Source organism: Panthera uncia, assembly GCF_023721935.1.
Source record: "Panthera uncia isolate 11264 chromosome A3 unlocalized genomic scaffold, Puncia_PCG_1.0 HiC_scaffold_11, whole genome shotgun sequence".
NCBI lineage: Eukaryota > Metazoa > Chordata > Mammalia > Carnivora > Felidae > Panthera > Panthera uncia.
The window spans coordinates 8,276,890-8,287,313 of record NW_026057578.1 but is presented as its reverse complement, the minus strand read 5'-3'; the positions used below and the strand labels follow the sequence as shown (position 1 = coordinate 8,287,313).

The window sequence follows — 10,424 nt, the reverse complement described above, 5'->3', positions numbered from 1 at the left end:
TTTTTTTTTCTTTTTTTTTCACTTATGCCAGTTTCTATTAAGTATATACTCAGTGACTTGGAGAGAATTTCAGAGAATTGGCCAGTACCTATTCCACTTGTGAAGTAATGGCTAGCAATCTTCTTCTTGGGAAGTTGTCTCCAGGCTCTCAAGTCTGTCTAGGAGGCATTTACTTGGGAGGAAGGAGGATAAGGAGAATGAAACAAGGAAGTAAGTTCCAAGAAACTGGATAGAAGAGCCACCAACTCTTTGTCTTTGCATTTAAAGTGAAGGGGAAAAAAATCCACTTTGGGAGAGAGATTGCAACCTCTTGAGACCTTCAATAAACATTAGAAACAAAATATTTCCATGGGGTGCCTGGGTGGCTCAGCCAGCTAGGTGTCTGACTTTAGCTCAGGTCATGATCTTGCAGTTTGTGAGGTCAAGCCCCACATTGGGCTCTGTGCTGACAGCTCAGAGCCTGAAGCCAGCTTCTGATTCCGTGGATTCCGTGTCTCCCTCTATCTCTCTGCCCCTCCACCACTCACGCTCTGTCTTTCTCTCTCAAAAATAAATAAACATTAAAAAATTGTTTTTTAAAAAATAAAAAAAAGAAAGAAAATATTTCCTAAGATATCGACTTAAATGCACACACAACACACACACGCATACACACACACATCCAATCTGTGAATGAATAGGAAGAAAACCCATTGGAGTTACAGGTTTTATACCGTTGCAAAGATAAATTTTGTTTACATGGCGTCCTCACATTATTATGGAAAGAATTGAACAGTGCCTTCTAGATGATCGGAACTCAGCTTTCAATTCCTATGAAAAATCTTGAGAGAAGCCCATCCCGAATCTGGTTCCAATAAAAAGTTTTCTCCTAAAGCAGACAAACAGATGACATACCAAAGAGATTTTACTTTCCATGAAAAAAATGCATAAGAGTTTAAGGAAGATAAAAAGGAATCAAGCAGGAACGCACATGACAGACCCCAACTATCTAGGAGAGTTGAAAATTTTGATCTTTCTACTGCAGAAAATACATTTTGTATTATGTGTGTGGCTTTTTAGAAGAAAGCCATCTTATGCAGACATGTGATTGAAAACTTATTTCCAGTGGCTTTTCAGCATAATTGTTAAGAACTTAGATGGTGGAGCAGAGGACCTCGGTTTGACTCTAAAATATTAAATACAGATGGTCTTTGGGGCCCCTGGGCAGCTTAGTCGGTTGAGCGTCCGACTTCGGCTCAGGTCATGATCTCACAGTTCGTGAGTTTGAGCCCCGCATCGGGCTCTGTGCTGACAGCTTGGAGCCTGGAGCCTGCTTCGGATTCTGTGTCTCCCTCTCTCTCTGCCCCTCCCTTGCTCATGCTCTGTCTCTCCTTCTCTCTCAAAAGTAAACATTAACACAAATTTAAAAAAATATTTAAATACAGATGGTCCTCGACTCGCAGCGATTGGACTTGTGTTTTTCGACTTTACAGAGTTGCAAAAGTGATTCTCATTCAATAGAAACTGTACTTGGAATTTTGAACCTGGATCTTTTGCTGGGCTAGCGACACGTGGGGCGCCCTTCTCTCCTGATGCTGGACAGCGGCAGCTCCCCGACAGCCACGCAATCATGAAGGTCAACAACCCGTAGGCTGACAACCATCCTACCACAGAGCCACCCCGTCTCTCCCTTCCACTGCAGTTTTCAGTACATTTCGTGCCATAGTCAACACTTTATTACCAAATAGGCTTTGTGTGAGATGTTTTTACCAAACGGCAGGATAATGGCAATGCTCTGAGCACGTTTAAGGGAGGCTAGGCTAAATTATGATGGTCAGTAGGTTGGGTATAGTAAATACATTTTCAGTGTACAATGGATTTATCTTTTTTTAGGTTTATTTTTATTTATTTTGAGAGGGAGATGGAGAGCAAGCAGGCGAGGGGAAGAGAGAGGGGGACAGAATCCCAAGCAGGCTCCATGCTGTCAGCACAGAGCCTGATGCAGAGCTTGAACTCATAAACTGTAAGATCATGACCTGAGCCGAAGTCAAGAGTTGGGCACTTAACTGATTGGGCCACCCAGGTGCCCCAAGAGGTAGCCCCATCTTAAGTTGAGGAAGATCTGACTGTGATCTGGGTGAATTACTTTATATCTCTATGCCTCAATTTTCCTATAAAATGGGCAAGAAAATAATAGTGCCTTCTTCAAAGAGTTTTTAGGATTAAATGAAATATTTCCTACAAAGTGCTTTACTGCTTGCGGGTATGTGGTGGATCCTCAGTAAAAATTAGGTTTTGTGTGTGTGTGTGTGTTCTATATATATTATTACTATAATCACTATTTCATATTTCTAAACATAGGTTATAAGAAAAAAAATTATTCCAATGGTTTAACCTACAAACTTGAGTGCTCTGGAAAGACGTTCAAAAGTAGTAATGATAGGAATTAACTTCTCTTCAGAAATCTAAGAATCTGGGCCAGAGAAGTTTCAGGAATGCTTATCATTTTCTAAGTAGCAAGTATTTTCAGTCAAAACAGCTGCTTCCTCAAAGTTCTACTGTATGTTTAAACACACACACGCACACACACACACACACACACACACACACACACACAGTATCTTTTCAGATTTTGTGAGGAAGGATCATCTTTGGGGTTGTTTTTTTTTTTCATGTGCCAGAGTTTTGAAATATTCACTTGCTGCCACTGTAAACACCATCTCTAACATTTAGTGGACGTTTCCCATATGCCAGCCATTATGGTAAATGCTGTATGTAATGAGAAGCATTTTATTTATGTATAACAGGAAGGGTTTAAGTTAGGTAGTATCATCACCCCCCCATTTTACAGATGGGAAAACCAAGGCTCTGAGAAGTAAGGTCACTTTTCAAGTGGCTTTTAATTGTTAAGAACTTAGATGGTGGAGCAGAGGACGTCGGTTGGACTCTGAAATATTAAATACAGTGGTGTATTAAGGGTGGAGGCAGGATGTGAGCCCATGTTTTGCCTGATTCCAAAGCTCAACCCCCTGACATGTTGGAGTAGAAGCAAGAACAGAAGAGAGGGAGGGAACAAAGCAAAGTTTGGTTAACGGAATTAGTGGATTTTCAAGAAAACGCTATGCACGAAAACACTATGCACAACAACAACAAAAAAGCCTGTGTTTTCTCACATCTGGGAAACATTGCTGTGTGATTCTGTTTTGTTTTAAATAAAAATTAGATCATGTCATTCATCTACATAAAACTATCCAAAGAGGGGCCTCAGCACCACTGAAATCCAGCCCAAACTCTACCACGGAGGACACCAGCTAGACCCTCAGCTCATCCCGTGTTCCTCCTCTCGACACACCAACCTCGTCCCCACCTGAAGCCCTCTGCACTAGTCGGTCTTTCCGCCTGGGAATGCTTCCCCTCTGATCTTTCTTCCCATGGCTACCTGCTTACATTCAGGTCTCAGGTCAGGTCTTCCTTGACCACCCTCTCTGAAGTCACCCTCCTACTCACCCCCCTTCCCTCTCTGGACTCTGCAGAGCATTCCATAGTCTCTGAAATGATCTCATTCATTCATCGCTTGCTTGCTTCTTCCCCATTAGAACGTAAGCACAAGTAGATAGAGACCTGGTCCGTCTTGATCATAGCTGCGTCTCCACTGCCCCCAGAAGTGCCTGGCACCTAACAGGATTAAGTCAGGGAACAGGTAAGGCAGCAGCACAGAGCCCGGGGCGTACCAAACACCAAGGGAACCTGGCTATAACCATGGCAAGAGTAACAACCCTTGTGATACTAGCGGTGGGGGAGGAAGAGCTCTCCTCCTCTAAGACTCCATTATCCAAATCCTCCTAGCGACTGTTAGGGTTAAAGAAACCATCATCATAATTTCACTCACAAAGTGTCCACTTACAAAGGTCATCTCCCACTCGGGCATCCTTTCCGGGGCAATGCCGTCCTATGTGTCAATACCCCGATCGATCAGGAGAAGGGACAAGTACGGGGGAAGTACGACGCACACCAGTTGCAAAGGGGAATCGCACACCTTCCAGAAGATGCAGGAGTTCGTGGAGTGTTGGAAAGTACCACTCAGATCACACACGTGGTTTTGTTGGGTGAGAAACAGGCAGAGTTCAAAGAGTTCACCCAAGAAGACAGGAAGGTAGAAGGGAAACTAGGCGACGACCCACTAAGCTCTTCAAAAGAGAATTCTACTTGAATGCAAAGGATAATGAGAGGCCCTTGGGAAAACTGATGAAGACCTCGAAATGTTTTGCGAAATGACCCTTCTGCGGTCTCGCTGCAAGAGTCAAATGACACATCAAAGGACTGTGGCTTTCTGTGTTGTGCAAATGCATTTGTTGTTTTATAGGCCTTGAAATAAGGATTCATGTGGCAGATACTTATAGCTCGGAGGAAGATGTTAGATTTGAACATTTCACGGAATGATCACGTTTCATGCTTTGCATCTCAATATGAAAAGGCCACGATGTCCTCGCCAAGACATTCCAGCATAAATAAAAGGGAGAAACGGGCTAGGGGGCATCTGAGAGCTGAAGGTTCCCAACCCTTGGCGTGATACGGCATGTCTGAACATCCAGTGAGGTAAATGCTGGCTTGAAATGCTGGCTTCCAACATCATGTGGGCAAAAGGTAACTCCTCACCCCGTGCTCTCGCGAAAGTCAGCTGTGACCTCCTGTCACTGTGGTGCAAGACCGTACTAGTGAAGATCACAATTTCTACTCTCCTCTCTGCTCACAGATTTCTTATGATTCATATGCTTCAAAAGTCTGGAACATACAAAGATAATTCAAGCACAAAACCACCTTCGTTCCAATGGGAGCCAATATCATCACTCAAAGACGCATTTAATGTTTGATTTTGGTTTTTGTTCTTTTTTTTTTCTCCATTTGGTAATAAGACACACTCTACGTGGGTTTACTATCCAAAACAATTTATCTCTTAGCTCTCTTTTTCTGTCTAGACCCTCCACCCTCATGGCAACGTAACTAGCGTCTGCAACCCAGGGTGGCTTATCAAGCTTTGTCCATGTTCGTATAAATACATACAAGTGTTCCAGATACACGTACACAGGGGCTTGCCGGTTTTTATAAAAATTGGATCAGAACAGATGTAGGGTTTGATCGCTTTTATATATCATTGTTATGGATTGAACGTGTGTGCCCCTGCAAAACTTACGGGCAGAAATCCTAACCCCTACTCTGGTGGTGTTAGGAGGCAGGGCCTTTGGGGGATGATTATATCGAGAGGGTGGAGTCCTCATGAATGCGATTAGTGACCTTATAAAAGAGGCCCCAGAGAGCTGCCTTGCCCCTTCCACTGCTTGAGGACACAATGAAGAGATGGCCTTCTGCAACGCAAGGTCTTACGAGACAAGGAATCTGCCAGCATCTTGATCTTGGACTTCCCAACCTGCCCAACTGCGCAAAACAAATGGTTGCTGTGTCAGCCCCCAGTCTGTGGCATTTTTTTAGAGCAGCCTAAATAAACTGAGACAACCATAGTCATTCCTCAGAATCCACATGTCCAAGTCTATCTTATTTTTTAAAACACTGCCTAATATTCCTTAGTATGCACACACCAAAAGATATTTAAGCCATTGCCCTAATCAATGAACATTCTGATAGTTTTCAAGTCATTGTTTCCATTTCCATTTCTATTACAAACAACACTGAGATAAACCTCCATGTTCAAAAATCCTAAACTAGTTCTTTTTTTTTAAATGTTTTAATGTTTATTTCCGAGAGAGAGAGAGAGAGAGACAGACAGACAGACAGAGTGTGAGTGGGAGAGGGGCAGACAGAGAGAGGCACACAGAATCCAAAGCAGGCTCCAGGTTCTGAGCTGTCAGCACAGAGCCTGATGCGGGACTTGAACTCATGAACCGTGAGTCATGACCTGAGCCAAAGTCGGATGCTTAACTGACTGAGCCACCCAGGTGCCCCACTAGTGCCTTATTTCTATAGAATGTAGAACTGTTGCTCCCAAATCAATGTGCATTTAAGTTTTAAAAATAGACACTGCCAGGTTTCTTCCTAAACAAGGGTTCTAGAGGGCCGCCTGCGTGGCTCACTAGGGTAAGCGTCTGACTCTTGGTTTCGGCTCAGGTCATGATCTCACGGTTTGTGGGTTGAAGCCCCTCATCAGGCTCCATGCTGACAGTACAGAGCCCACTTGGAATTCTCTCTCTGTCCCTCTCTCTGAACCTCCCCTGCTTGTGTTCTTTCTCTCTCTCAAAATAAATACATAAATAGGCTCTAGAGATGTGTATTTCAGCAGCAAAGTAACAGAGTGTCTCTCTCCCACCCCCAAGGGTAGCAGGGATGTGAAGCAGCAAGGACACTGATCAGATCTATAACATAAAGCACATTTTAAATGGTAAAAGACGTACCAGGGAAGGCCACATATTATTCTATGAGGGTCCTCAGCTGTTGGAACGCCAAAGGTTAACCTTGGACATGGGTGGTGGGGTGAGCAGAATTCATGCCACAAAGAACACTGCTGAAGATTGACAATTACGAGCCTGGGACTCTGGTGCACTAAGAGTAGCCAGCCAGAAGGCAGTATGGGACGAGAGGCTCAGGGAAGAAGAACGGGAAAAGCAAACGAATCCAGGAGACATCGTGTTCTCCAGAAACGATCAGGGCCCGTATGAAAAGATGCTCCACAGCATCAGTCATTAGGGAAAGGCAACCGAAACCTCAACACGGTACCAATTCACACCCACCAGGACGGCCATAGTCAGAAAGACGGACAGTAACCAGTGTGGGCGACGACGTGGAGCCACCAGAACCCACATGTGTTGCTGGAGGGAACGTAAAACGGTGCAGGTGTTTTGGAAAGAAGTGTAATAGTTCCTTCGTGAGTTAGACAGAGTTACCGTGTGACCCGGTAATTCCGCTCCTCGGTAGGTAACCAAGAGAATGAAAACGTACGTCCGCACAAGAACTTGTACACAAAAGTTCACAGCAGAACTATTCAAAATAGCGGAGAAAGTGGAAACAGCCCAAACCTCAATCAACTGACGAATGGATAAACAAGAGGTGGCCTGTCCGGACAGTGGAGTCACATGCAGACATGTGAAAGAATGAAGCATGACCACACACTTTCCACATGGGTGAACCTTAAAATGCGACGCTAAGTAAGAGAACCCAGATATAAAATACCACCTATTACATGATTCTGATTACATGCGACATCCAAAAGAGGCGAATCCAGAGAGACAGAAAGCAGATTAGTGGTTGCCAGGAGTGGGGGGGAAGGGGATACGGGGAATGACTTGCTAATGGGTGCGGGGTTTCTGGTTGGGGTGCTGAGAATGTTCTGGAATTAGATAGTGGGGATGGTTGCTCTACCTTGTAGATATACTCAAAAGCACTGAACTGTATCCTTTATCTCTTTTTTAAGTTTATTTATTCACTTGGGGGGGTGGGGCATAGAGAGCAGGAGAGACAGAATCCCAAACAGGCTCCGCGTTGTCAGCACAGAGCCTGACACAGGCCTCGATCTCACAAACCGTGAGATCGTGACCTGAGCCGAAATCAAGAGTCAGCAGCTTAACCGACGGAGCCACCCAGGCGCCCCTGAATTGTATACTTTAAAACGATGAATTTTGTCGTATATGAATTATATCTCAATTTTGAAAAAGGAGACACTGCATAAATCAACATCAGACAGTGGGGAACAGGATGGGCAAATGAACCCCCAACGTGAGCACACAGTTAAGAGAAAAGACACACAGCTGGCTTTCAAGCATAAAACAAGATGCTCAACTTCACGAATAGTTAAATATGAGCAAAATAAAATTACACCGAGACTTAGTTTTCCACCTATCAACCCAGTGAAAAAGGAGACGTTTAGTGACCTGCGTAGGGAGGGGGAGACTATGAGAAAAGCAGCTGCATATATCATTGGTGGCCGTGTATTTTGGCAGTCTCCTTGGAGGATAATTTAGTAAGACAGATCAACATTTAAAAATTCACAAACTCTGTGAACTCAGAGAGTCTGAGTTTTTTAAGTCACCTGGGGTTGATGTACCCTTCAGAGGTCATTTTAAAAAGGACTCACGGGGCGCCTGGCTGGCTGGCGGTAGAGCACGTGACTCTTGATCTCGGGTTGTAAGTTCGAGCCCCACGCTGGCGTAGAGATGGCTTGAAAAGGACTCATGAATGAAGTGCATAGGCAGCTTCAAAGGGGAGGGAGCCACTGGTGACCTTCGGCCCACACAGTTCCTCCCTGGTGACAACATATACAGGAGCTCTAGCAAGGACAGGAGGCCTGGTGGGCCCAGAGGCCAAGCAAGCACACTGAGAATTGGCTATTAAATGTTTAGTTGCTTCAAGCTGGGATAGCCTGCTGCCAATGATGATTTTGTTTAATGTTTATTTATTGATTGATTTCGAGAGAGACAGAAAGAGAACACTAGTGGGCGAGGAGCAGAGAGAGGTGGAGAATCCCAAGCGGACTCCGCTCCAAGCCGGATGTGGGGCTTGATCTCACGAACCGGGAGATCATGACCTGAGCCGAGATCAAGAGTGGGATGCTTACCTGACTGAGCCACCCAGCTCCCCGCCCCCCCACTTTTTTCTTAAAGGTTACTTATTTATTTTGAGAGAGAAAGAGAAAATGAAGGAGGGGCAGAGAGAGAGAGAGAGAGAGAGAGAGAGAGAGAGATTGAGACAGAATGCCAAGCAGGCTCCATGTTGTCAGCACAGAGCCAGACACGGGGCTTGAACTCACAAACCGGGAGATCACGACCTGAGCCAAAACCAAGAGTCAGACACTGACTCTGAGCCACCCAGATACCACCCCCCCAACACCTTTTTAAAAGTTACTTTCGTTGAGATACAAAAAGCAGGGAGAACAACTTTACATTCTCAGAAGTGGCCAACTTCCAGATCTGCTAATGCGGCTAGTACGGTGTTGGCCCAGCAGGGTGTTTAGATTTTTTTGAATTGGGAAATTTCTTTTGAAAACCCTAAAATGGGGCTTTCACCGAAACATCTTACTATCTGCTGAGGGATTCCCCCAGGGAAGCCAAGCCCGAAGCTGAGCGGAGCTCTGAGCGCCAGCATTTCTGACTCACAAGGTGTGGGCTGGCGCCCCAGAATCTGCTGGTCTGACCTGTTCAAGGTGACGGACGCGGCGGGTCGGGGCATCTGAGAGTCAGTTATGCATCACAGCTTTTGTACCTACAGATGCAGCCAGACTCTGTTCACATTTCCCATCTCTTGTTCTCCGAAACATTTGGTCTTTGTGGTCGGCTCTGCGCATAGCCGATCCCACCCACCAATACGCTGCTTTGATTGTTAGACTTCTAGAAATTCTAGGGCTTTTTAGCATTTCTTTGGTCTCACTGATTTTTTTTTTTTTAAGTTTTGTTCAGCGACGAGCGTTGGCCAGTTCTCCCCAGTGTGGTAAAAGGATGTGAAAGGAAGGTATTTAGAAAAGTCCACTCGAGGATAAGAACTACGGTGGACGCATTTATTCCGCATCACGATCTGGTTCAAATGCGCCCTGGGGAAGAGAAATGAAATGAAGTTCAGCTCCCCTGTGATGATCCTGTTTCTCTCTTTGCTGTTTTTCACGCTTTCTCTGGGTCTCATTCGGGCTGTCGTGGCCTCCCCGTCAAGAGGAGGTCAGGTTCACGTTGCTCATGCTTCTGAAACTATGTCGCTGTTTCTACGTTCGGGGCCCAGTGTGCCGTTCTGGATCCTTCGCGGTCCAGAGAGGCCACGAGCAGATTGTGTGTCAGTGGGCAGCGGCCGCGTGGAAGTTAGTGGAAGTTAATGAAATCAGACCGTGGGAACCCTGGAACAAAAAGCTGTGTCCAGGGTGTCAGCCACGGTAGGGACAAAAAGTCCCAGGAGACTTTAAAACAGGACTGCCCACGTTTTATTTTTGAAAAACGTTTGACTAAGGAATTTTCTGTGCGAGTGCCTTCCCAACGGTTTCTAACGCTGCCGAACGTCAGCCCCTCGAAAAATCCTTATGCCCGCAGGGAAACTTGAAAAAAGATTTATGCCTGGGCCCTACCCTCCGGAGCCTCCGATTTAACTCCTTCTAGGTGGGACCCGGTAATGGGATTTTCAAAATTCCCCTGGTGATTTTAATGTGCGTTAAAAATTGGGAACCCCATGATTTTAATGGCCATCATTTACTGTTTCAGGCACCAAGCAAAGGGATTTACAAGCATTATCTTATTTACTCTTCATAACACCATTCGATGGAGGACTTAAGTCTCTTGTTTAAGCTCACAGATGCTCAGAGGCCGGGCGAGGCCTCAGATTCAAGCGGTCTGTCCAGAAAGCACCTGCTCTTGAAGAAACTATCTCAAATGCAAAGGATAAAAAACAAACAAACAAACAAACAAAAAAAAAAAAAAAACACGTACAAGAATACTCACTGCAACAGCGTTCAAAGTGGAGAGAAA

At 45.1% G+C, this 10,424-nt stretch overlaps 1 protein-coding gene across 1 annotated transcript in view; it reads right to left on the bottom strand.

Moving 5' to 3' along the window:
• Positions 1 to 10,424, bottom strand: part of BCAS1 (brain enriched myelin associated protein 1) — an 85,737-nt gene that overhangs the window by 73,821 nt on the left and 1,492 nt on the right. The gene's annotated exons all lie outside the window — the stretch shown is intronic.